General features: G+C 40.8%; 1 long non-coding RNA gene across 1 annotated transcript; it reads right to left on the bottom strand.

Moving 5' to 3' along the window:
* Positions 1 to 1885: 1885 nt before the first annotated feature.
* LOC112720788 (uncharacterized) lies at positions 1886 to 7059 on the bottom strand. Its single transcript, XR_011867532.1, has 9 exons — positions 6489 to 7059; positions 6286 to 6340; positions 6099 to 6198; positions 4873 to 5005; positions 4585 to 4762; positions 4147 to 4250; positions 3617 to 3690; positions 2374 to 2458; positions 1886 to 2095 (listed from the first exon to the last, which is right to left on the bottom strand). It is a non-coding gene; the product is annotated as an uncharacterized lncRNA (long non-coding RNA).
* Positions 7060 to 27783: the final 20724 nt, after the last annotated feature.

Consider the following 27783-nt stretch of genomic DNA (forward strand, 5'->3'; position numbering starts at 1 on the left):
TGTATCCATAAAAGATAAGTTTTCTTCGATAAAAATGACCAATCATTAAATTTTTATTAAATCCATTAAAACATCAATTAAAATACCCTAACTACCCTTATCTATTTTATTATCTTCAACTTTTTAAATTACCTCTTCTTTTTCAAATTTTTAACATCACCGTCTTCCACACTCATACCACCGCAAACCACCATCATGTCAACATAACACAGCAACAAATACAAGTAAAGAGGGAAATAAGTTTTTAGGAATGTACATTCACCGATGCCGCTACCACCCTGGAGGCGAAGAAAACCGCCGTCGAGGAAGCCTCCAAACGCCGTCGTCATATTCCAAAACCCTAGCACGTCCCTTTATACAGTTCCAGCGTTCCCGCATGGTTGTTAGTCATTAAAGAACGCGCTTGGCTTCGCTCGCTCGCATATGCTCCAATCCACGACCCTATTGCTTTGGCTTCATCGTATTTAAATCCGATTTCAAATCTAAAGACCCAATTGAAAAAAGGTGAAAGCTTTGCAATAAAAAAGAACACTTGGCATCTGAGTTTTGGAGTTTGAGCAGGGAACAAGGTTCGAAGCTTCTGACTCGGCAATTTTGTGATGATTGCCTCTATATATGTTATTGTCTTGAGTGCTTGTTCCATGGGGTGTTTGTGAATTTGAAGTTGTAACAATTAGAAAGTATTTGAGGAAAAGCTAATCGAAAAAGGGAAAGGAAGAAATTAAGAATAGGTGGTTAACAATGGCGATATTAGATGTAAAGACGAGGTAAAGATGGAAGAGAAAAAAGATAATAAGATAGGGGTAGTTTAGGTATTTTAATTAATTTTTTAATGGATTTAATAAAAATTAAATGATTGGTCATTTTTGTCGGAAAAAACTTTTCTTTTATGGGTACAAATTTAGTTTTAATTTTTTGTGGTTAATTTTATCCACGTTCCAATCTTTCATGATCAGAAATATCTATTTACTCTATCTTTTTTAGTCCCTTTAAGGTACACATGAGTCAGATAAAGTCGGGTTCGCCTTGATCTGGATTCGACCTTAAACAATAACTGAGTCTATTTTTAAAACTTTTACCCGACCCTAGACCCGATAAAATCACACCAAATTAGTCACACAGTACTCGAATTCGGTCGAATCTTCGATCCGGGCTAGGCTATGTGCACCCCTAATTTCATGCGTCACTACAACATTTTCAGGTTGTGGCAACATTTAAAAAGTATTTCCTAAAAGCTGACAAAAGGTTGCTTTTGATCCATGGCAACACTTTTGGACCTAAGGCAACGTTTTTAGGCGGCGTTGCATATGCGGTCGTTGCCTTAGATCAAGGCAACACTTTTTTGTTTCAAAAGCAACGCTTTTGAGAGCAACACTTGGTAAGTGTTGTCTTTGGTTAAAAAACAACAACACTTCAAATGTGTGTTTGAGACAACACTTTTGCAGTGTTGTCTCTTCTCTCATATTTTGGTCACTACTAAAAAGTGTTGCCTATTTACAATAAAATGCAACTCTTTTACGTGTTGCTTATAAGTTGAAATTTGCAATCCTTTGAAGTGTTGCCTATTAGTTTTGAATATGCAACCATTTAAAGTATTGCCTTTTCTTTTGGATATGCAACCTATACAAGTGTTGCCTTTTCTTTTGGATATGCAACCTATACAAGTGTTGCTTTTTCTTTTAGATATGCAACCATACAAGTATTGTCTAATATTCAAAATATGCAATTAATAAAAAGGTTACCTTTTTGATAAAAATAAAAATTATTTTTGTAATAAAATACAAAAAAATAAAATTTACAATAAATTTTTTTTGTTCATACATGTGTAATTATTTTAATTAATAAATAAATTTGTGCCCAATAGAAAAAAATTATAAAAAAGATAAAACAACTAATAATAAAATTCTAATTAAAATAGATATTAAAAAGTTCAATTAGTATTTCAAATTCATGTTCATCAATAATTTTTAACAAAATAATAAAATTCTTGGCTAACAATAATTATCATAACAAAATAGTAATTAATATTTATCAAAAAGATGTCAATCTACTTGCATATTTTATATCCATGTTTCACTTGTTCCATATGCTAAATCTGCAAATAATACACAACAAAAAATAAACAACTTATCATTAAAACCAAAAAATTATAATAAAAATTTCTTTATGATATTAAATACTATAGATATAAAAGTAATAAATAGATCTAAAAAACTCCTTCTAAGTGGCCAAATCCGGGGGGGAGAAGTTATGTTAGTAATTCCAACTATTTTTTTTAATTCTAACTCTGAATAGAACAATATACATAAAAAAAGTGCAAAAAAATAACATAAACATATAAAAGAAAATAAGTATAAGATAGAAATATCTTACGAGGTGATGCCGCAACAATTTGCTATATATGCACAATTTATACTTAGTGTTCACTAAAGATCCGCAAATATTTTTTATCAATCTCCTTCAAGAAAAAAAAAAGAAACACCTATATTAACACCTACATTAGCACTGGAAGTGTTATGCATGAAAAGAAACATAAAAGCTCGAGTTTGAACCACAAACACATTATTAATTAACTTAATCAATTGCCTTGATTGCCTATGTGTAAGAAGCATTGATAATAATCATATAAGGAAACATACCAAGAAAAAGACAATTCGAATAACAAGGTCTTAATAATTGAAATATTGCTTTAGAATAAAAAATATTAAATATTTTGGATGATAGACAGAATCACCATGAGCTGCCCAAGCATCATTACAATTATAAACTCCAGCAACATATGCCATAAAATAAAACAACTGTATATAAAAGAAAACAATAATCCAATGCAGTTCAATGGAAGCAATCAGAGCACTTATTTTATGGATCAAAGTCACATGATTACTTTATTAATTTTCTTTGTTATTTATTACTATTCTCCCCTCTGCATATATCACTCACAAAATTTCAATTTTCTCACCTAAAAACACCAAACCTTAGCCTCACTTTGGTAAGCCTCTGTTTTATCCTCACAACCACCTCTTCCACCAATTGAATCAACGAGTCTAAATTTCTGGTATGTCAATATCCATTGCAAATATATCCTTCTTACTCTAAAAGCCATAATTGGTACGACATAGAGGAACTTCAAAGCCCTCTGTCCCTACCAATTAAGTTCTCAATCTTCTGTGGTCATATGAAAAAGGTCAAAAGCTAGTTCACAATTGCTGGTCTGCCAAATACAAGCCCCCACCCACCCCTGTTTCAACTTTTTCTTAGTAGCTAGCTCCTATTTATACAAGTTTTTCACTAGGCTACACATATTTCAAACTCTTGGCACTCTGTCAAACGGCTTCTTCCACTATTTTGACCATCTCCTGATAAACCAATCTCTTCCCTGCTTTGTTATGATTTATTTATTAGCATGCTTAACCTAAGAATTATCATGTCCACAGACTACAAAATGAATATTAATGATAGGTATGAGCAGAGAAAGGGATAAAAAGACAATTTTGGTGGTGGGGCGGGGGGGGTTGTGGGTGGGTTCTCTGTATCATATAAGCCTTGTCCATGCTACTATTCAAGTCTAACAACTATGCTACACAGATCAAAGACTGATTGGATAATCAATACCAACCTGAAGGCATGATCCCATATGTTGTCAACAATGTCCCAATCTGCAACAATTCCATCCTTTAATGGAGACAGGACCTGACAGCATGGAAGAAATAGATAAATAACCTAAATCCATTCATTACAGTAAAATCTGTAAATTAGTAATCCAAGCTTCATCTGTCCAAAGCTTTCAAGATAATAACAAGGTCTCAATAATTGAAAGACTTACCAATTTGCCAGCCTACTACGTACCTCTCTTAATTTGTGAGGCACAAATATACATCATCTTGAATAAAAAATTGTTAGGCATAGTCAGAATCAACAAGTTAGACTTTTTTACTTCACTATGTGGGGCTTTAGAAAGTAGAGCCAAGAGGCTTGGAAAGAGGGGGTTTCTAAATAATACTTTCTATTGAGAAGGAAACAAATCATGCCACAAGCGGTCTGGTGTAAATTGCATTGTATGGCTTAGGATCTAAAATTTAATGCAGAAGAAAAATTAATATCAGCTAGCCCTGGTGTAAATTGCATTGTATGATAAATTAGATTTACCTTCGACCAGTATGGTCTGCTTTTCATTTGGCCCAATACTTTTTGAGAAATACTTTCTCCACATTTTTAAAAAGACTTGGAATTGCATTTCCAGTAGTATAGCTCTGAGAACAAACAAAAGGTGATGAAATTCAAAAAAGAGATAAAACCTTAATAACTAATGAAATTCTAATTAAAATAGATATTAAAAACTCAACTAGCATCATTTAGTGATTAAATCATAGGCAGATAAATATATCATAACAATGAAACATTGTAGTGATTTTACAGGACTAGAATTAATTAAGCAGTAATTTCATTTTCTATAGTGAGAAGCATGATTATTCTAACCAATTTCATTTTCTATATAACTCATATACCAAATATCCATTAGGGACATGCAAACAAATCCAAACAAGCACTAACTGATTTTGGTATATTCATTACTATTATTTTTACCAAACTCTCCTTCATCAATGTCATCATTATCTGATACCAAACCATCAATTCTCCCAGTATAACATGGGAGTTCATCCGATCCATTTCGCCCATCTCAATCGTCGTGTGCTCTGGCAAGCTTGGGCAACCAGCACAATGTTTCATATACTTTGTGGAGAAGTTCACTGTCATATTCATGCTGTGACCATTCATACACAATATTGTCAGTAAACTCAGTATATAATTCACTCCATTGCCCAACAAAAAGAGAATTTCATTCCAAACTCAATAAAGAAATAAAGACCATACCTCTGCCAAGATGGTAGGTGAGAATTATGTATGCGAGTTTGATCTTATTGGCAACTCCCGAAAGAGATTTAAATTTTGCAGCTGCCTTCCTTACAGGCAAGGATTCGACAGGGTGCTGCCAAGCCCATTCAAACTGTGATCCCCCAATCAAAAGGTGTTAAAATCTGGCTATAATCCCCCCCTTTTTTTTTATTTCTTCATGTATCAATATAATATACCTTATTCATATAAAGTTACTCATATGTCATATATTTAAATGTCCTAATATTTGTAACAGAATCCAATTTAGGACATTTGCATTATTTCATAACGAGCTATTTATTTTATTTTATTTGGGTAAATCAGAAGGTATATTATAGCTCTATCCTATTCTAACATTTTTCTCTTTTCCTTCACTCCTTAACTTCTCCTTTCTAGCTTCTCCTTTCTCTGTCATTAATCCTTCCACAATTATTTTCTATTTTAAATTCTTGGATTTCCAGCAAACTTTCATATTCAGCAGATTCTAATTTTCTGTTTTCAAATCTTCAAGTGAAATATTTTCAGTTAGTACATTAACCAATGATCTTAATAACAGCCATCACAATGTGATAAATATCCAACAGAATATTCATAACTGCCACCTAAATTCATCAAGAGCACTAACTAATTTTAGTACATTCATTAGCAAAACCATGATCTTAATAAATAATAAAAGGCTTGGTGCTCAACAAATCAAACCAAATCACGTTAGAGAAACAAAATTCTCAGCAACCAAAGTCCATCAAGATCTAAAAGAGAATAGAATTTTCATCCCTTAACACTGGTATGCAACAATAACTAGCTCCAAAACAGTGAAGAATAGAAAGGGAGATGAACAATGAAGAAGAATATGCAAACAAGAGTGTCTACATAACATACCTTCAGGAGGTACAGGACAAAAATCAGCTAAAGAAAGCTTCATTTTCAGCAAAATTTCAAAACTAGAAAAAACCAAGCCAATCCCACACAGTTAATTACTAAAAACAAAAGCTCTTTAAGTAGACCAATTAAGTAGGAGCAAAATCCTCACAAGAAGAACCTCATACCACAGAAAAATCTTTTTCTTCTCTCACTTCCCGCTGCAAAATCTCATTCTTCTTACCTTTATAATTACCTTTATATCCATTAAGCAATGCTAATAACAATTCATTCTTCCCTAAAATCCTTTTACTATTTGCCAAATAATAATGCAAATTTCTAATTACCTGTATATCACGAAATTTAGCTTATTCAACAATCAATTTGGATGTTATTTCCGCTACAATGTTTGTACTTCTCCTCATATTTCTTGCTTAACAACTCTGCCTATAAAATAGCAGCAATTGAGAGTTTATTCTTCCAATTTCTTAAACTTAAAATTAAATGACATATTTAAAGACAAAAGGAACATACCTCATATTTATCTGCAAATAGCCTTTCTGTAATCTAATTGAGTTACATGAAATTCCTGAAACATTAAGGAAAGAAAACAAGTCAATTTCACTATATAAGGAACTACTTCTCCCAATTCAGAATACGGAGGAGTGGAGCAGAACTCAGCGCGAGAGAACGAAGAACAAGGTGCGAGCAAAAGAACATAGCAGAGCAGAGCAAACCTCGGCCCGAGCAGAAGAACATGGTGGAGCAAATCAGAACTCGATGCAAGGAGAAGAACACGGTGGAGCAGAAGAACACGGCGGAGTAGAGCAGAACTCGGCAGAGCAGAGAGAAACGCAGAATGCACGCATCAGTGTTGTGAAATTGGGGAAATTGTGTTAGGGATGGGATTAGGGAATTAGGGGTTATTCATGATTTTGATTCTGAACGCCATCCAAGCGTTCGTTTGGGAGAGAACGGAGACCAACGTGCCTCTGCAATCAACCATGAAACTCACACGCGCCGCCCGAGCAAGCCTCCATGGAGCTGGCGCATCCACTCGAAAGAACCTTCCAGGACAATGGCGAGAGAAAGGAACGCAAAACGCGAGTCAATGTCGTCAAATTGGGAAAATTGAGCTAGGGTTGGGGGTTAGGATTTTGATTCTAAAATAGTAGGATTTGAGTTCTGTTTCTAAGTAATAGACTAACAGGAGTGAGGAGGTGATGAATCAGTTATTGCTTGTGTTTTCTTTCCTGCTTTTGGTTTTGGGGGGAATTAAAATTTGGATGAAAAAAATTTAAGCAACGCTTTTCATCACAAGTTTATTATATATTTAAAAGCAACTCTTATAAAGAGTAATATATAAATATTATAAATGTTGTTTGTTTAATTTACTAAAGCAACATTTTTTATATGTTTTTAAATTGATCAAAAATAACACTTATTAACAAAGTGTTGTATTAGCCTTATTTTTTTGCAATAAATTTTAAGTGATGCTTTTAATCACTTTAGACAACACTTTTTAAGTGTTATTTATCGCACATGTTGCAATAGTTCAAAAATGTTGTAGTGCGTGTTCCATGACTAGCAATATTGTGGGTAATGGTTTCATATAACTCTAGTGTGATAAAGTGCAAGTTGGATTCATAGAGAGAAGGGAGAAAGGATAAAAAGAAAACAAAAATAAGAAGGAAGAAAAGAAATGGCAGAAGAATAAGACAAAGAAAATAAATTCTTTAATTTTTTAGACATCTCACATATTTAAATTTTTAATTTTTTGTTAATGTTAATTTTTGATACTGTAATTACAAAACTATTTTTGTTGCTAATATTGTGGGGATGGTGTAGTTAACAAAAATTAACTAAACAAATCTTTTTGAAAAAAAAATTAATTTCTTTTTGAATATATTAAATTATTAATAATTTTTTTTAAATTATTTATTTATTTATTTATTCATGGTCACACTTAATATATACTCATTCTTATTTTCATTTATATGCTCAATTATTATTCGCATTTATTTTTATCCATTTAGTATAACTCGATTATAACCGTTATAGATCAATTATTAATTCTTCATAATAATAACGTTAATTGTACCATTGTGACCTCTTGAATTTACTTATTATCATAAATCTTAATAGATCAACAATTATAATAGGAAAGTCATTATAAAAGAATGATATTCTTATGGAAAGTGTTATATTTTTTAATAGATTCTTATCTATATTAGAAAATATACTAATTTGAACTCGAAATGAATCTAGCAGGTATTTTATCTGTTGTGTTTTCTGGAGACCAAGCTATACTCGAAGATACTAAAGTTTATCAGAGATGAGTTATATTTTGGAATACATCTACACAAGGATACTTGGTGTCCACCATAAGGCCAAAGAGTTAAATTTTTCTTTTGTCCCTTTTTTTTGAGATCAACTATGGCAGACGATCAACATCCTCTAATTCTATCTCAGCTCTTAAGAATGGTGACAAATATGCAGCAAGCTAATTGTTCATACCCTGGGTCGAGCTAGGTGACTCGGGAAGACTAAAGACACAAGTGATCGATCTCTTCAGGTTGGGTCGCCACCGACCTCTTCTCAAAAGAGTTCAGCCAAATCACCATAGGAGCCCAAAGCAGGCCCAAACGAAGAAGCACAACCCAATCTAAAGGCAGTCAAAGCTTAGAAAGATAAAGGCGGTTCCTCTTAAAGATAAGATGACTTCACTCAAAGATAAGATAAGATAACTAACTTATCTCAAAGAAAGGTCACACCCTGCTACTATAAATACACTGGAGCACCCAGGTATAACTCATATTCTGATTCTACACAAAATACCTGCTCAAAGCCCATGATAACTTAAGCATCGGAGTCTCTTACAGGTACCACCCCCCTCCGGTGATCAAGGATCAGTAGCATCTCAAGGATCAGCAAGTCGGGCGTAACAGCTCCGACCTTCGGTTTCAGGTAACCCTTGAAACATTGGCGCCATTGCCGGGGAACCTGGAAGTCATCCCATTATAATGGAGGATAACCTTGACAACGATCATAACTCTGGCTTGGAGGACAGAACGCCGCATAAGAACACGGAAGCCACGCCAAAAGATACACCTCAAAACAAGGGGGATAAACAAAACCCGAACACAGAAATCTTGGAAGCTATCCGAGAACAACAACATCGCCTCAAACGGCTGGAGCAAGAAGCCGACCGGCAGCGGGAGGCCGAGCGAGACCTTCGTAGAGAAACAAGATGATGCCGAGAGTTAGATGACAAGCTCCTAAAGCTCGAAGCTGATCTCAAAACTAAGACCACCCAATCCAGCCACGAGGAAAGTTTCCACAAGGACCAAGACCCGTTTACAAAGGAGATCATGAAAGCTAAAGTCCCGAAGGATTTCAAAGCCCTTGACATGACTCTGTACGACGGTACGTCTGATCCAAGCCATCATCTCAGCAATTTCAGAAGTCAGATGTATCTTACAGATGCCTCAGATGCAATCCGATGTAAAGCTTTCCCGACCACTTTGACCAAGACGAAAATAAAGTGGTTCGACAGCTTGCCGCCAAGGTCAATAACAAGTTTCGACGACCTCGCCAAGAAGTTCCTAGCTAGATTCTCCATCCAAAAAGACAAAGCCAAACATGCCCCGAGTCTATTAGGAATCAAGCAAGGAGATCGGGAAAGCCTTCGCAACTACATGGAAAGATTCAACAAAGCGTGTCTGGACATACAAAGTCTGCCAACAAAAGCAGTCATCATGGGTCTCATCAATGGCCTGAGAGAAGGACCTTTTAGTCACTCCATCTCAAAAAAGCATCCAACATCTCTGAACGAGGTACAAGAATGGGCAGAAAAGTATATTAACATGGAGGAGAATTATCGATTAGGAGAAACCTCAAAACCTGGATTCCCCTACCCCTCTCGGGACAAGGATAAAGAGTCCAAGAAAAAAGAAGATCAACCCGGTGAGAAGCCCAGAAAATACCACAATTACACCCCTCTTCGGGTGTCTCTTGTGGATGTTTACCGAGAAATATGCAACATAGAAAAGATCCCACCACCTCGCCCAATCAAAAACAAAAGAGTTGGGGGAAGTCGGACAGAGTACTGCGAATACCACCGAATTTATAGACATCCTACTAACGAGTGCTTTGACTTAAAGAATGTCATAGAGAAATTGGAAAGAGAAGGGCGACTAGATCGGTACTTAGCCAACAAAGCAGATGAACCAAGAAAAAGAAGATGGGATGAAGAGGTCGGACGGATTGAACGACCACCCCACACTCCTGAGAGACATGTTCATATGATAGATGGAGGATTCGCAGGAGGAGGGATCTCTAAATCATCTCACAAAAGACACCTTAAAGAGGTATATCATGCAGGGGAATGAGAGAGGTCATCCGACCTCCCGACTATTACCTTTACCCAAGAATATGCAACGGGCATTATCCCGGGATATGATGATCCCATGGTCATTACTATCATATTGGCCAACGCTAATCTCCACAGAACACTAGTAGACCAAGGAAGCTCCTCAGATATCTTGTTCAAATCCGCCTTCGACAAACTCGGTTCGCAAGATAAAGAGCTCAGAGCATATCCAAATAGCTTGTTCGGATTGGGAGATACTCCAATCCAACCACTTGGATATATCTCACTACACACAACCTTTGGAAAGGGAACCCGGTCAAGGACACTCAACATAGACTACATCGTAGTCGACGTGAGCTCAGTTTACAACACCCTAATAGGTCGGACAACAATGAACCAGCTCGCCGCAGTGGTCTTGACTCCACATCTGTGCATGAAGTTCCCAACTCCGGAAGGGATCGCCACGATAAAAGGAGACAAAAAAATTATGCGACGCTGTTACAATGAAAGTCTGAACCTTAAAGGCAACCCCAAAAGAGAGGAAGTCAACACTATTGAACTCGGGGGAGTTTGAGCTCGTGAAGAACTTCGTCCACAACCTGAAGGCGAGACTGAAGAAGTCCAAATCGGTTATGCCCGGGATAAGACGACAAATGTCGGGCAAACCTTAAAGGGAGACTTAAAGGAGTCTCTGATACAGTTCTTAAAGGATAACGCCGACCTATTTGCATGGAAGGCCACAGACATGCCGGGCATAGATCCCAAACTAATGTGCCACAAACTGGCGGTATACCCAAGATCTCGGCCAGTACAGCAGAAGCGTAGGAAGCTCGGACCGGAAAAGTCCCAAGCTATTGAAGAACAGGTATAAGCCTTACTGGAGGCAGGATTCATAAGGGAGGTCAAATACCCACTATGGCTAGCCAATGTTGTCTTGGTAAAAAAGTCAAATAGGAAGTGGCGGATGTGCACTGACTACACTGATCTCAATAAAGCCTGTCCAAAAGATTCCTACCCACTCCCAAGTATAGACATTCTAGTGGATGCATCTTCCGGATACAAGTACCTCTCCTTCATAGATACTTATTCAGGATACAATCAAATCCCTATGTATCCACCCGATCAAGAAAATACCCCGTTCCTAACCCCAAAAGCAAATTACTGCTATATTGTCATGCCATTCAGGCTCAAAAACGCAGGAGCTACCTACCAAAGATTGATGAACAAAGTCCTTGCAGACCACATTGGGAAATTAATGGAGGTTTACGTAGACGATATGCTGGTAAAAACACAAAGTGAGGAATCCTTGTTGCCCGACCTCACCAAAGTGTTCGACACCATCAGAAAGCATGGAATGCGACTTAATCCCGCAAAATGCACCTTTGCGGTAGAAGCTGGTAAATTATTGGGCTTCATGCTCACGCAAAGAGCAATTAAGGTGAATCCAAATAAATGTCAGGCTATACTCGACATGAAAAGTCCGACCTATGTCAAAGAGGTACAGCAACTCAACAGAAGACTTGTAGCCCTGTCCAGGTTTCTACCCGAGTCAGCCATCAGATCTCTCCCCTTTTAGGCCACATTAAGGAAAGGAAAGAGGTTTGAATGGACAACAGAGTGTGAGAAAGCCTTCCAAGATTTCAAAAAATTCTTGGGACAACCACCCATTCTTACCCGACCACGAGAAGGAGAAGTACTCATATTATACCTCGCAGTGGAAAATCGGGCAATCGCTTCAGCACTAGTCAGAGAAGACGAAGGTGGGCACCAACCCATCTACTTCATCAGCAAAGCTTTACAAGGGGCCGAACTGAACTATCAAAAGATAGAAAAGTTCACCTACGCACTCATGCTCACTTCTCGGCGACTCCGCCCGTACTTTCAAGCGCACACTATCAAGGTTCGGACCAACCAGCCCATAAAAGTCATCCTACAAAAGACAGACTTAGCTGGAAGAATTCTGCAGTGGGCAGTCAAGTTGTCCGAATTTGATCTTCAATATGAAGCTCGGACCGCCATCAAATCACAGTATCTGGCTGACTTCATTGCCGAGTACACTGTTGCCCCGAGAAATCCCACAAAATGGAATCTCTACGTGGACGGCTCTTCAAACAAAACCGGGAGTGGCGCAGGTGTGATAATAGAAAGCGATCAGGGAACCCGAATCGAACTCTCATTAAAGTTCGAATTCCCTGCTTCAAATAATCAAGTTGAATACGAGGCATTTCTAGCTGGTTTAAGACTGGCTAAGGAGGTAGGAGTTCAAAAGCTCACCATCTTCAATGATTCACAAGTAGTTACCTCACAAATAGAAGGGAGCTACCAAGCTAAGGATCACACCATGAAAAAGTATCTGAACAAGACCAGAGAACAGCTCGGACAACTCGGTGAATATGAGGTCTAACATATACCTCGGGAACAGAATGCTCGAGCTGATGCACTCTCAAAACTAGCCAGCACCAAACCAGGGGGCAATAATAGAAGCCTCATCCAGGAAACGCTGCAAAGCCCATCAATCTCAGAGGAAGAAAAGGTCCTAACCATATCAGGTCAGGATCAAGGGTGGATGACCCCCATAATCAACTACCTCAAGAAGGAGACACTCCCCACAGACAAAGAGGAGGCAAAAAGACTAGTACGAGAAGCACAACACTATACCATAGTAGGCAACATCTTATATGGGAGAGGGATTTCAACACCCTCCTAAAATATATGTCGACCTCCAACACAAAGGAAGTTCATTGAAGAAATACACAGTGGTATGTGTGGCAACCATCTCGGGGAACGAGCTCTCTCCAAAAAGGTACTCCGAGCTGGATTCTTCTGGCCGACCATACAAAAAGAAGCAACAGAGTTCATCAAGACATGCCCACCATGTCAGAAGCATGCTAACTTCCACATCGCTCCACCAGAAGAGCTCACGTCACCTTGGCCGTTTGCAAAGTGGGGGCTCGACCTCCTCGGACCCTTTCCCTAGGGGTCAGGACAAGTCAAGTTCCTCATTGTAGGGTAGACTATTTCACAAAATGGATTGAGACAGACCCCTAGCTAATGCCACTGCTCAAAAAAGTCAGAAATTTCTACACAAGAACATTATTACAAGGTTCGGGGTCCCTTACTCCATCACCACAGATAATGGCACTCAATTCACTGATACAGGTTTCAGGAACTTGGTAGCTGACTTGAAAATAAAGTACCAATTCACATCCGTAGAACACCCACAAGCCAACGAACAGGCAGAAGCTGCCAACAAAGTCATACTAGCTCGGTTAAAATGGAGACTACAGGACACAAAAGGAGCTTAGGCCGAAGAGCTCCCACAAGTCCTATGGGCATATCGAACAACTCCGCACTCCACCACAGGAGAATCACCCTTCCGGCTTGCTTAAAGAATGATCCTCTACAATGAAGAGGCCAACTCCCAAAATCAAAGGGAAGAGTTAGACCTACTTCCAGAAGTCCGAGAAAGAGCTCGGATTAGAGAGGAAGCGTTAAAACGTCAAATGACTTCAAGGTATAATTAGAGGGTAGTTCAACGAAGCTTCGCCAACAACGATCTCATCCTAATCCGAAATGACATCAGAGCAGGTCGATCAGGAGAAGGGAAGCTAGCAGCTAACTAGAAAGGACCTTATCGAGTTGTAGAGGTACTGGGAAAAGGCTACTACAAGGTGTCTGTTCTGAGGGTTACCTGATACTGTAGGTCGATCTCGGACGAGATCTGCGGTGGTGGCCGGAGCTGACATGTCTGACTTGTTGAACTTGATGGTGCTGCTGATCCTTCATCACCGGAGGGTAGTGGTACCTGCGAGAGACTCTGATGCTTAAGTTAGCATGGGCTTTAAGCAGGTTTTTAGTAGAATCAGAGTATGAGTTATACTTGGGTGCTCCAGTGTATTTATAGTAGTGTAGGCTAACCTTTCCGGATAAGATAAGTTAGTTATCTTATCTTATCTTCTGAGTGAAGTCATCTTATCTTTAAGGGGAACTGCCCTTATCTTTCTAGGCTTTAGTTGCTTTTAGATTGGGCTATGTTCCTTTATTTGGGCTTGCTTGGGCTCCTTGTAGCGTTTCGGCCGAGCTCTTTGAAAAGAGCTCGGGTAATCCTGACCTGAAGAGGTCGGTCGACTGGTCTTCAATCAGCCTGGGTCATACAGCTCGACCCAGAGCATGAACAGTGCCCCTGCTTGAGCTCGGTCTTTCTTTTGAGGTCGTGTCTTCTGCTAGACTTTGACCCCTTGTGGGGAAGTCGAGCTCGAGCATTTTCTGTCGATCCCATTTTTGTAGGGCTCCTAAGGAGTTTTTGAATGCAGAGCGTTTTGTCTTCCCTTTTAATTGTAACGCGCGTTTTGCGTTCCCTTGGAAACGTGCGAGAGTAAAACTCATTAACTCTTTGCCGTTTCCTTTGCTTCCCTTTTTGTATCTCATTTTTGAATTTCAAAGCTTCTTTCAGTTTCTCCTCTCTTGCTCGCTATAACATCTTTCTCTTCTGCTTACCCTTTCACTTTTGCATCCTCACGCTTTCTTTTACTCGAAAGGTGATTTGCTGCTATCGTTTCGGTTGTTTGCTTCAATCTCTGATCAGTTATCGTCTCCTTCTTCTCTGCAGGTTGGTTTTTTTCTTCCTTTTTACTTTCCACGCCGTTCTTTTTGTGTTTGCATTTGTTTTTATTTTGAAAGATCTTGCTTGGGTTCATGTTGGAAAGTTCGAACCTTTCTGCGTTTGTGGTGCCTGATTTGTTGTTGTAACGTGTCCTTTGATGCCGTTTAGGGTTTTGTTTTGTTGCTTGTTTTTTGCCCCTTTTACTTGATTTCTTTATGTGTAGATCTTCTTCTGTTTGTATCTTGGAGTAATGGACTATGAATTTTGAAAAAAGGTTGCATCTTTTTTATGATTTCTACATGCTCTTGCTATGACATGTGCTTGATAATTTTGATTATGATGGGTTTCTTGCTGCTTGTGTAGAGTGATGTTGATGGAGGATTTGTATTTTCAGAGATGTTTTTAGGAGATAGACTGTTGAATTCTTTCTTTCCTGGTTCTTACCTTATTACTGCCTCCAAAGGATGCCCCTGGACCTTGGTGTGAGTCCTGAGGTTTTCTTTTACTGCTGTATCTGACTTCTAACATTCGTATGCTTTTGCCTGAGTTATCTCCATATTTGTCCGAGCTGTTTTCTTGAGCTGTTTTGATTAGTAACCCGTTTTTCCTTTTTCTCACTGTAGAACTAGTTGATCCATGTCTTCTCGCAAAAATATTGTCGAGACGTCCACCAAAGTCCCCGAGGGCATGTCTGACTGGCTGGACTCCCTCGTTTTGATGTGTGTTTCTGTGGTTAATTCTGAGTATTGCGTCCAGCTTAAGAGACATCACTGGGTTTGTAGTGGTAGAGATCAGGAAAAAATTACGAGTTGGTAGCGCCTGACCCCGATGAGAGAGTTTGTTTTCCTTCTCTGACTCAGGGGGAACGTCCCTTCTTTTATGCGTATAATTACTTTTTTAGCCAAATGAACATCACCATTCCTTTTACTTCCTTTGAGACCGACTTGTTGTGGTCCTGCAATATAGCTCCTTCTCAACTTCACCCGAACTCTTAGGGCTTCATAAAGATCTTCCAACTGTTGTGCCAAGAACTGGATGTCCGACCTTCTCAAACTCTCTTTCTTTACCTTTTTATTTTGATGAAGCCTGGGTCAGCTAAGAAGAAGGCTTCCTGGATTTCTTTCCGAGCTGCCCAGGGAAAGAAAGCTTTTTCTATGTACGATGAATCTTTTAGGGATTTCAAAAACTATTATTTCAAGGTCCGAACTGTTGAAGGAGCTCGACCTTTCTTCTTGGAACAGAATAATGAGCCTGCCTTCCCCTTATGTTGGCAAAAGAATGTTGTAGTGTCTAGGTATACTTGGGAAATGTTGGATGAAATCGAGTAGGCTTTTGTGCATGTATTAGAGGAAAATTGGGGGGAGCCTCCCCATCTCGATATAAAGAGGTTCTTGGGGGATCCCTCCCTCCTTCGAACTGAATTGGGTAGCTGCCGATTTCTTTTTAGTTTTGTCTTTGTTATTTTGTTTGTTTTGTCAATCCATCTCTTTCTAACTTGCAACTTTGGTTTTGCTGCTTTATTTTTTCAGAGATGGTGAAGACTACTGACTCCATAAGGCTTTTAAGAGAGCCAGGAAGGCAACTACTGCCCAGAATATTTCGGCCAAAGGTCTTGAGGAGGGATCTTCCAATGTTACGTTGAGGAGGTCGACCTCGGACACTTCTGGACCGAGGAAGATCATCCCAACTCCCCAGGTTCGCTTGGCTTCTTCTGATCCTCCCCAGCCGACCTCTGGTGCTGCCTCTTCTTCTGCTACTGGTCCTCCCCCCAAGAAGTAGAAGACTGTTGAACCCTATAATCTGGATGCCCCTGACTTTGATGATGTAGGGTTTGTTGATAACCAGATTGCCCCTTATGGCTGACTTCCTATGGACGACGTGTCCATCCTGCACCACCTGGATTTTATCACCAGAAGTAGTGTTCGGATGGCGCACATGGGTGCAGCTTTGTTTCGCTCAATCCAAGGATTTTATGCTGGAAGCCAAGTCGGAGTATGACAGGATCAAGGGGTTGAAGGATGAGCTGGACGCTAGAGTTATTAAGCTGGAGTTGGATTTAGAGAAGGAAAAGTCTCGGGCTACCAGAGCTGAGGCGGCTGCGAATTTGGCCGAGGAGATGGCCAAGAAGTCGAAGGAGAGTTATACTCGAACTTATGGCGAGTTGCTGGAGACCAGGGAGAGGCTTGACTCGGCCCGTGCTAATTATACTGAGCTTCAGGGCCATATTGGGGGTAGCGTGACAGATGCGTATGAGAACCTAAAAGCCCAGGTCCGAGTTCTTGCTCCCGAGCTCGACCTGAGTCATTTTAGTTTGGATAATATTGTTGAAAATGGTAAGATTTTTCCTGCGCCGGATGAAGATGAAGAGGAAGGTCCTCCCCCAGAGCCGCCGATCAAGGCTTCTACTGCTGCGACTTCTTCAACTGCTGCTGCTGAGGTCAGCCATTCCCAGCCTAATCCAGATTGTGAGATACTTAATCATGAGGATGGGATTGTGGACGCTGTCGCTGTGAATATCATTCCTCCGCCTTCTGACGCTGCTACTGGGGAAACCTTGCACCCTTTATGAATTATGTGTTTTTATCTCTACAGCCCGACTTGTGGGCTTTTGAACTCTACTTCTTGTAATTTTGGTTTATAACTTGGTTCCTTTGACTGTTAATTGCTTCTATGCAACTTAGTAGATAAACAAAGTTCTTTTGAACTCTTGAGGTCCTCTTCCAGGTTGCCTCCTGAGTTTCTTTGGAATAGCCTTGTTTTCTTTGACATGCTGGCTGTCTTTTTGGGGATTTTTGTAGATCCTCTGCAAGGTATCGAGATTCGGTTGTCCGACCTCTTTCTTGTCGATGTGATGACTTGTCTGATGACTTTTTTGTTTTCTGTATTCTCATAGAACACTTTTGATAGCTTTGTTGCGAGGTCGTGAGGTCGTGGCTTTTTGGGCTGAGCTGTGTCCCTTTTAGCGCATGCCTTTTGTTGGTCGACTTCTCTTGTCGATTCTTTCTCGAGTTATTTTTAGTAATCCATTTTCAATCAGGGCTGGCCAGACCTCTTTCTATGGATTACTTTTTATAACTTTGTCGCTTTGATTGGTCTGGTCCGACTTCTTCTTGGTCGGTCCTTTCTAAGTTATTTCTAGTAATCCATTTTTACTCAGACCTCGTCAGGCCTCTTTCTATGGATTACTTTTTATAACTTTTGTAGCTTTCATGTCGATTGGTCCGACTTCTTCATGTCGGTCGATTCTAAGTTATTTTTAGCAATCTATTTTTACTCAGACCTCGTCAGGCCTCTTTCTATGGATTACTTTTTATAACTTTTGTCTCTTTTATGTCGATTGGTCCAACTTCTTCATGTCGGTCCTTTCTAAGTTATTTTTAGCAATTCATTTTTACTCAGACCTCGTCAGGCTTCTTTCTATGGATTAATTTTTATAACTTCTTGTATTAACCTGTTTTTATCACTTTTTCCTCTTGCCGATTTTGTAGAAGTCGGGCGGTGAGTTTGGTTCTCACTTTGCCGACCTTTTCGAAGTCGGGCGGTGAATTCAGTTTTCACCTCGCCGACCTTTGTAGAACTTCGGACGATGAATTCGATTTTCATCGTGGTCGGGCGGTGAATTTGGTTTTCACCTTGCCGACTTGTAGCTTTGTAATCGGGCGATGGATTTTTGCATTCAGATTAATGTGTCTTGGTAGAGAAACTTTGTAGAGAATCTGAAAGGTTTTATTCCAATAGAAAATAGACATATAGGCAAATAAAATATATACATGTGGGTGTTTACCCCTCTAAGTCAGGCAATGTTACAGATCTTGGCTTGGTGCCTCGTTAAAAAACCTTTTCAGGAAAAAGAGTGCACCTTGACCTAAGATCTTTATTACCTCCTAACTATAATACCTTCTTAGGTTGCAGGCGTGCCATAACCTTGGTAGCTCTCGCCCCTCGAGTTCGGACACCCTGTAGTAGCCTTTTCCTAGTACCTCTGTGACTCGGTTGGGTCCTTTCCAGTTAGTTGCAAGCTTCCCCTCTCCCGGTCGACTTGTTTTGATATCATTTTGGATTAGGATGAGGTCGTTGTTGGCGAAGCTTCGCTGTACTACCTTCCGATTGTATCTTGAGGCCATTCGACGTTTTAACACCTCCTCCCTGATCCGAGCTCTTTCTCAGATTTCTGGAAGTAGGTCGAGCTCTTCCCTTTGGAGTTGGGAGTTGGCCTCTTCATTGTAGTAGATCATTATGGGGGATCCTTCTTCGATTTCTACCAAGACTATTGCCTCCATTCCGTAAGCCAGTCAGAAAGGTGATTCCCTTGTGGTGGAGTGTGGAGTTGTCTGATATGCCCATAGGACTTGTGGGAGCTCTTCATCCCAGGCTCTCTACGCGTCCTGTAATCTCCGTTAACCCGGCTAGTATGACTTTGTTGGCAGCTTCTTCTTGTCCATTAGCCTGGGGGTGTTCTACGGATGTGAATTGGTGCTTTATTTTTAAGTCAGCTACCAACTTCCTGAAACCTACCTCTGTAAATTGAGTATCATTGTCTGTGGTGATGGAGTGAGGAACCCTAAACCTTGTGACAATATTTCTATATAAGAATTTTCGACTTCTTTGAGCAGTGGCATTAGCTAGGGGCTCTGCCTCAATCTATTTTGTGAAGTAATTGACTCCTACAATGAGGAACTTGACTTGTCCTGATCCTTAGGGAAAGGGTCCCAGGAGGTCGAGTCCCCATTTTGCGAACGGCCAAGGTGATGTTATGCTAATTAGCTCCTCAGGTGGGGCGATGTGGAAGTTAGCATGTTTCTGACATGGTGGACATGTCTTTACGAACTCTGTTGCTTCCTTTTGCAAAGTCGGACAAAAGAATCTGTCTCGGAGTACTTTTTTGGAGAGAGCTCGTGCTCCAAGATGGTTGCCACATATGCCACTGTGTATTTCCTCCAAGACCTCCTTTGTGTTGGGGGTCGGCACACATTTTAATAAGGGTGTCGAGATCCCTCTCTTGTAAAAGATGTTGTTTATAATGGTATAGTACTATGCTTCTCGTCTCAGCCTCTTCGCCTCCTTCTTATCTGTAGGGAGTGTCTCTGATTTGAGGTAATTGATTATGGGGGTCATCCATCCTTGGTCTTGACCTGATATGGCTAGGACCTTTTCTTCCTCCGAGATTGATGGGTTTTGCAGTATTTCCTAGATGAGGCTTCTATTATTGCCCCCTGGTTTGGTGTTGGCTAATTTTGAGAGTGCATCAGCTCGGGCGTTCTATTTTTGAGGTATATAGCGGACCTCATATTCTCCAAGTTGTTCGAGCTATTCCCTGGTTTTGTCCAGGTACTTTTTCATGGTGGGGTCCTTAGCTTGGTAACTCCCTACTATTTGCGAGGTGACTACTTACGAATCGCTAAAGATGATAAGCTTTTGAACTCCAACCTCCTTGGCCAGCCTCAAACCGGCTAGTAATGCCTCGTATTCGTCCGGATTGTTTGAAGCAGGGACCTTAAATTTTAAGGAGAGTTCGATTTGGGTTCCCTGGTCGCTTTCTATTATCACACCTGCACCACTTCCGATTTTATTTGAAGAGCCGTCTACATAGAGATTCCATTTTGTAGTTCCCGAGTGTCAGTGTACTCAGCAATAAAATCGGCCAAATACTGAGACTTGATGGCCGTCCGAGCTTCATATTGAAGATCGAACTCAGATAGCTCGACTGCCCACTGTAGAATTCTTCCAGCTAAGTCTGTCTTCTGTAGAATGCCTTTTATGGGTTGGTTAGTTCGAACCTTGATGGTGCGAGCTTGAAAATATGGGTGAAGTCGTCGAGAAGTTAGTATGAGAGCGTAGGTGAACTTTTCTATCTTTTGATAGTTCAGTTCGGCACCCTGTAGGGCTTTGCTGATGAAGTAGATGGGTTGTTGCCCACTTTCGTCTTCTCTGACTAGTTCTGAGGCTATTGCCCGACTTCCCACTGCGAGGTATAATATGAGTGCTTCTCTTTCTCGTGGCCGAGTAAGAATGGGTGGTTGTCCTAGGAACTTTTTGAAATCCTGGAAGGCTTGCTCGCATTCTGTGGTCCATTCAAACCTCTTTCCCTTCCTTAGGGTGACGTAAAAGGGAAGAGATCTTATGGCCGATCCGGCTAGAAATTTGGACAAGGCTGCCAGTCTTCCGTTGAGTTGTTGTACTTCTTTGACACAAGTCGGATTTTTCATGTTGAGTATAGCTCGGCATTTATCCGGGTTTGCCTCGATTCCTCGTTGTGTTAGCATGAAACCCAGGAATTTACCGGCTTCTACTACAAAGGTACACTTTGTGGGATTAAGTCGCATGCCATGCTTTCTAATGGTGTTGAACACTTTGGCGAGGTTAGACAATAATGATTCCTCACTTTGTGTTTTTATCAACATGTCGTCCACATATACCTCCATGAGTTTCCCGATATGGTCTGCGAAGACCTTGTTCATTAACCTTTGGTAGGTAGCTCCTGCGTTTTTGAGTCCGAATGGCATGACGATATAACAGTAATTTGCTTTTGGGGTTAGGAATGAGGTATTTTCTTAATCAGGTGGTGTTCATACCCCGGGTCGTGATGTCCGACCCGGATGATCAACGACAAGCCAATCGACCTCTTCAGGTTAGGACTATCCGACCTCCTCTCCAAGAGCTCGGCCAAATCGCCATAGAAGCCCAAAGTAGGCCCAAACGAAAGGACGCAACCCAATCTAAAGGCAGCCAAAGCCTAGAAAGATAAGGGTGGTTCCCTTAAAGATAAGATGACTTCACTCAAAGATAAGATAAGATAACTATTTTATCTCTAGAAAGGTCACTCCACACTACTATAAATACTGGAGCACCCAGGTATAACTCATACTCTGATTCTACAAAAAACCTGCTTAATACCCTTGCTAACTTAAGCATTGGAGTCCCTTGCAGGTACCACCACCCTCCAGTGACGAAGAATCAGCATCACCAACAAGTCCAACAAGTCAGACACGGCGGCTCTGGCCACCACCCACAAGTCGGACACATCAGCGCCAACCAGCACAGAAGATCTCGTCTGAGATCGACCTACAATTTCAGGTAACCCTCGAAACATTGGCGCCGTTACCGGGGACCTGGAAGTCATCCCATCATCATGGTGGACAACCTTGACAATGACCACAACTTTGATTTGGAGAACAGAATGCCACATAAGAATGCGGAGGTTACAATAGACGATACTTCTCAACCTAACAAAGACAAGAATTCACCAAACACGGGAGCCATGTAGGCACTTTAGGATCACCTAAAATAACTCGAAAAAGAGGTCGAGTATTAACGGGAAGCCGAGAGAGACTTACGAAGGGAAGCTAAGCGACACCGCGAGTTAGAGAACAAGCTCGTAAAGCTCAAAGCTGATCTCAAGGCCATAACTACTCGATCCAGCCACGAAGATAGCTCCCGTAAAGACCAAGACCCATTCACCAAAGAGATCATGAATACCAAAATCCCAAAAGACTTCAAACCTCCCGACATGACTCTATACGATGGCACAGCATATCCCAGCCATCATCTCAGTAATTTCAGAAGTAGAATGTACCTCACTGACGCCTCAGATGCAGTCCGCTGCAAAGCCTTCCCGACTACCTTGACAAAGACAACAATTAAATGGTTTGACAATCTGTCCCCTAGGTCCATCTCAAGCTTTGACGACTTAGCCAAGAAGTTCCTAGCCAGATTCTCCATCCAGAAAGACAAAACTAAGCACGCCCCAAATCTATTAGGGATCAAGCAAGGAGATCGGAAAAGTCTCCGCAACTACATGGAAAGATTCAACAAAGCATGTCTGGCCATACAAAGTCTGCCAACAGAAGCAGCCATTATGGGTCTCATCAATGGCTTACGAGAGGGACCTTTCAGTCACTCAATATCGAAAAAACATCCCATATCCCTGAATGAAGTGCAAGAATGAGCAGAAAAATACATCAACATGGAGGAAAACTCTCGACTAGGAAATACCTTAAAATCAGGATTCTCCTACTCCTCCCGAAATAAGGACAAAGAGTCCAAGAAAAAGGATCAGCATGGAGAAAAGATCAAGAAATACCACAATTACACCCCTCTTCGGGTGTCTCTTGTAGATGTCTATCGAGAAGTATGCCATACTGAAAAGATACCCCCAGCTCGCCCACTCAAAAGCAAGAAAGAAGGAGAAAATTAGACTGAATACTATGAATACCATCGAATCTATGGACATTCCACCAACGAATGCTTCGACTTAAAAAATGTCATAGAAAAACTGGTGAGAGAGGGAAAACTAGATCGGTACTTAGCCAGCAGAGCAGATGAACCAAGAAAAAGAAGAAGGAATGAAGATGTCGGGACGAACTGAACGACCACCTCATACCCCGGAGAGACATGTCCACATGATATACAGAGGATTTGCGGGAGGAGAAATCTCCAAATCATCTCGCAAAAGACATCTTAAAGAAGTATATCATGTTGAGGGAGGAGAAGAAGCACTCGGCATCCCCACTATCACTTTTACTAAAGAGGACGCAGCTGGCATCATCTCGGAACATGACGATCCCATGGTCATCACTATCATATTGGCTAACGCTAATCTCCACCGCACACTGGTAGACCAGGGAAGCTCGGCTGACATCTTGTTCAAAACCGCCTTCGACAAACTCGGCCTGGAAGAAAAAGAACTCAGAGCATATCCGAACAGCCTATTCGGGATGGGAGACACTCCAATCCAACCACTTGGATACATCTCACTACACACAACCTTTGGAAAAGGAAACCGGTCAAGGACACTCAACATAGACTACATCGTGGTCAACGTGAGTTCAGCCTACAATGCCCTAATCGGACGGACAACGTTAAATCAGCTCGGCGCAGTAGTCTCGACTCCACATCTGTGCATGAAGTTCCCAACCACAGAAGGGATAGCTACGATAAAAGCAGACCAGAAGACGGTGCGCCGCTGTTACAACGAAAGTCTAAACCTTAGAGGCAGAGGAGAAGAATTCCAAACCATCAAACTCGGGGGAGTTCGAGGGCAGGAAGAACTTCGTCTACAACCCGAAGGCAAAATAGAAAAAGTCTAGATCGAAGATGTCCCAGAAAAAAATAACCAATATCGGCACAATCCTAAAAGGAGACGTAAAGGAGTCACTCAGACAGTTCTTAAGAGATAATGTCAACCTCTTCGCATGGAAGGCTGTAGACATGCCAGACATAGACCCCAAGGTGATGTGCCACAAGCTGGAAGTATACCCAGAATCTTGGCCAGTACAGCAGAGGCGTAGAAAGCTCGAGCCAGAACGATCCTAAGCTGTGGAAGAGCAGGTACAAGCTCTAATAGAGGCAGGATTCATAAGGGAAGTCAAGTACCCACTATGGCTAGCTAACGTCGTCTTGGTAAAAAAATCAAATGGAAAGTGGCGGATGTGCACTGACTACACCGATCTCAACAAAGCTTGCCCAAAAGATCCTTATCCACTCTCAAGTATCGATACTCTGGTAGACGCCTCCTCCGAATACAGATACCTCTCATTTATGGACGCTTATTCAGGATATAATCAAATCCCAATGTACCCACCTGATCAAGAAAAAACATCATTCTTAACCTCCAAAGCAAATTACTGCTATGTCGTCATGCCATTCGGACTCAAAAATGCAGGATCCACCTATCAAAGATTAATGAATAAAGTCTTCGCAAACCACATCAGGAAAGTCAAGGAAGTCTACGTAGACGACATGTTAGTAAAGACAAAAAATGAGGAATCATTACTATCCGACCTCACCCAAGTATTCGACACTATAAGAAGGCATGGTATGCGATTTAACCCTGAAAAATGCACATTTGCAGTAGAAGCTGGCAAATTCTTGGGTTTTATGCTCACACAAAGAGGAATCGAGGCAAACCCAGATAAATGCCGGGCTATACTTGACATGAAGAGTCCAACATGTGTCAAAGAGGTACAACAACTCAACGGAAGATTGGCAGCCTTGTCCAGATTTCTAGCTGGATCAGCAATAAGATCTCTCCCCTTCTACGCCACTCTAAGGAAGGAAAAGAGGTTTGAATGGACAACGGAGTGCGAGCAGGCCTTCTAGGATTTCAAAAGATTCTTGGGACAACCACCTATTCTAACTCGGCCGCGGGAAGGAGAGCCACTTGTATTGTACCTCACAATAGGCAATCGGGCAGTAGCCTCAGCACTAGTCCGAGAGGACGACAGTGGGCAACAACCTATATACTTCATCAGCAAAGCACTACAAGGGTCCGAACTAAACTACCAAAAAATATAAAAATTCGCCTATGCTACTAACATCTCGACGACTTCGCCTATATTTCCAAGTCCACATCATCAGGGTTCGGACCAACCAGCCCATAAAAGACATTCTGCAGAAGATAGACTTAGCAGGAAGAATCTTACAATGGGCAGTCGAGTTGTTCGAATTCGACCTTCAATATGAAGTTCGGAAAGCCATCAAATCACAGTATCTGGCCGACTTCATTGCAGCGTTTACGGACACCCCGGAAATCCCTTCAGAATGGAGTCTCTACGTAGACGGTTCCTCAAACAAAGCTGAAAGTGGCGCAGACGTGATAATAGAAAGCGATCAGGGAACCCAAATCAAACTTTTCCTCAAATTCAGGTTCCCTGCTTCAAATAACCAGGCTGAGTATGAGGCACTACTAGCTAGTTTGAAGCTGGCTAAGGAGGTTAGAGCTCAAAAGCTTATCATCTTCAGCGACTCACAAGTAGTCGCCTCACAAATAGCAGGGAGCTACCAAGCCAAGGATCCCACCATGAAAAAGTACTTGGACAAAATCAGGGAACAGCTCGGACAACTCGGGGAATATAAGGTCCGCCACATACCTCGGGAACAGAATTCTCGAACTGATGCACTCTCAAAACTAGCCAGCACCAAACCAGGGGGCAACAATAGAAGCCTCATCCAAGAGATGCTGCAGAACCCGTCAATCTCAGAAGAAGAAAAGGTCCTAGCCATAATAGGTCTGGATCAAGGATGGATGACTCCCATAATTAACTACCTCAAAACAGAAACACTCCCTACAGATAAGAAGGAGGCAAAGAGGTTAAAACGGGAAGCACAATACTACACCATTATAAACAATACTCTATACAAGAGAGGGATTTCAACACCACTGTTAAAATGTGTGCCGACTTCCAACACAAAGGAAGTTTTAGAAGAAGTACACAGTGGCATGTGTGGCAACCATCTCGGAGTACAAGCCCTCACCAAAAAAGTACTCTGGGCCGGATTCTATTGGCCAACTTTGCAAAATAAAGCAATAGAATTCGTAAAGAGATGTCCACGATGTCAGAAGCATGCTAATTTTCACATCGCCCTACCAGAGGAGCTCATCAGCGTAACCTCATCCTGGCCATTTGCAAAATGGGGACTCGACCTCCTTGGGCCATTCCCTCAAGGATCAGGGCAGGTCAAGTTCCTCATCATCGGGGTAGACTATTTTACAAAATAGATTGAGGCAGAACCCCTAGCCAACGCCACTGCTCAAAGAAGTCGAAAATTCCTATATAGAAATATTGTCACAAGGTTTGGAGTCCCATACTCAATCACCACAGATAATGGCACTCAATTCACAGACGCAGGCTTCAGAACATTGGTGGCCGACTTGAAAATAAAGTACCAATTCACATCCGTAGAACATCCCCAGGTCAATCAACAAGCAGAAGCCGCCAATAAAGTTATATTAGCCAGGATAAAACGGAGATTACAGGATGCAAAGGGAACCTGGGCTGAAGAGCTCCCACAAGTCTTATGGGCATATCGGACAACTCCACACTCCACCACAAAGGAATCACCTTTCCGATTAGCTAGAAATAACTTAGAAGGGACCGACATGATGAAGGTCCAAATGAAATGGATTACTAGAAATAACTTAGAAGGGACCGACATGATGAAGTCGGCCCAACAAAATCACAAAGTTATAAAAGTTATCCATAAAAGAGACCTGACAAAGGTCCAAATAAAATGGATTACTAGAAATAACTTAGAAGGGACCGACATGATGAAGTCGGCCTAACAAAATCACAAAGTTATAAAAGTAATCCATAAAAGAGACCTGACAAAGGTCCAAATGAAATGGATTACTAGAAATAACTTTGAAGGGACCGACATGATGAAGTCGGCCCAACAAAATTACAAAGTTATAAAAGTAATTCATAAAAGAGACCTGACAATGGTCCAAATGAAATGGATTACTAGAAATAACTTTGAAGGGACCGACATGATGAAGTCGGCCAACAAAATCACAAAGTTATAAAAGTTATCCATAAAAGAGACCTGACAAAGGTCCAAATAAAATGGATTACTAGAAATAACTTCAGAAAAACCAAGATGAAGAAGTCGGACCAAAGCTGCAGAATTATAAAAAGTAAATTTATACGATTTACTAAAAATAATTCACAAAAACATCGATCGACAGAAGATATGCGACATAAGGGACTCCAAATTGGACCCAGAAAGCCATAAATCCACAAGTATTAAAGTACAAAGGCAATCGGAAAAGGTCGGAAGACAAGATTCCAACACCCTGAAGATTCCTGGAAAGTGCTAAAGCAAGCAACCAAAATGCATATCGCAAAGAAAGAAGGTTGTTATAATAAACAAACTCAAGAAGCCGCTTGAAGCCGACCCCAAGAGCCTGAGAAACTACTTTGTTCATATATATATATATATATAATTCAAAAGGAGATACATAATAAATACTAGTTTTGACCTACGAAGACAAGGCCGGCTAGAAAATATAATACAAACCAGAAGTAAACAAAATATAACCTGTTTTCTCCATAAATCAACCTTTAAGAGGGATATACATACGCATATAAAAAAGTGGAGAAATAATCATCTAAGTACGAAATAAAGAGGAGTCTTCGCTTTTCATAGAGAGTCTGGTACGCTCAATAAGGTAGACCACGTCCTGCATCTGAAAAACAAAATTTGACAACGGCTGATAACCTAAAGGTTTCCAGTAGGGTAATAATTTCAAATAGAGATAATGTAAAAATATATGAACCCG

The sequence above is a fragment of the Arachis hypogaea genome, chromosome 11, assembly GCF_003086295.3.
Source record: "Arachis hypogaea cultivar Tifrunner chromosome 11, arahy.Tifrunner.gnm2.J5K5, whole genome shotgun sequence".
Lineage (NCBI taxonomy): Eukaryota > Viridiplantae > Streptophyta > Magnoliopsida > Fabales > Fabaceae > Arachis > Arachis hypogaea.